The sequence below is a fragment of the Bison bison genome, unplaced genomic scaffold (genome assembly GCF_000754665.1).
Source record: "Bison bison bison isolate TAMUID 2011002044 unplaced genomic scaffold, Bison_UMD1.0 scf7180017864068, whole genome shotgun sequence".
Classification (NCBI taxonomy): Eukaryota; Metazoa; Chordata; class Mammalia; order Artiodactyla; family Bovidae; genus Bison; species Bison bison.
The window spans coordinates 6,252,533-6,253,297 of NW_011494640.1; positions in this window are offsets into that span (position 1 = coordinate 6,252,533).

The following is a 765-nucleotide window of genomic DNA, read 5'->3' on the forward strand; positions in this document are numbered from 1 at the left end:
AACAACAACAACAATGCATGATGATGGGCAGATCCTTCCAGACGTGGGTGTTAGTTTGGACGGTGCCGGAGCAGCTCAGGGCCCAGGCTGTGCATCTACAGTACAATATGCTCTGAAGACCCTTCTCCTGCCAGCCCTCGCTGCCTCATGGGACTCGCCTCTCAGCTTTGGCCGCCCCCCTCCCCAAACATCTCCTGGTCCTTCCCCTCTCTCTGTTGCTTCTGTTCTCAAGCATCTCCTACCACTTCTCCTCCCACCCTCATCATCAGTTTCCAGATTCCACTTAGCTTCTGCATCCTGTTCAGCTCTGCTAACCTCCAGCCCCCGCAGGTTGCCCTTCTCCCACGGTATTTTCCTGGTCAGAGCAGGAGCCAGTAAGCGCTCCAGCCTTCAAGCCACCTGGAAGCCACTCACTGGCTGTATGACTTGAATGGTCACCTACACTCTGTGAGCCTCGATTGTTTCATCCAAGTGATGGGAATGTTCATGTTTGTCTCAGCCAGTTGTCAAGGGCATCGGAGGGGCTGGGTTTCCTTAGGAAAGGGAGTTATTTCACGGAGGCCAACACCACCCTCCACACCCTGGGTGACCCTTGGCTTATGTTTGGGTTCACAGAGCTTCCTGAGGGACCTGGCAGATCTCAGAATGGATGCAGGATGGGGGACTTCGGGCCACCTTCCTCCTCCAGGTTACAGGCGCCCCAGTCCTCTGCCTTTCATGCCATCCCTCACTTGGTGCGCCCATCTTTCCCTCTTACTCCAGACG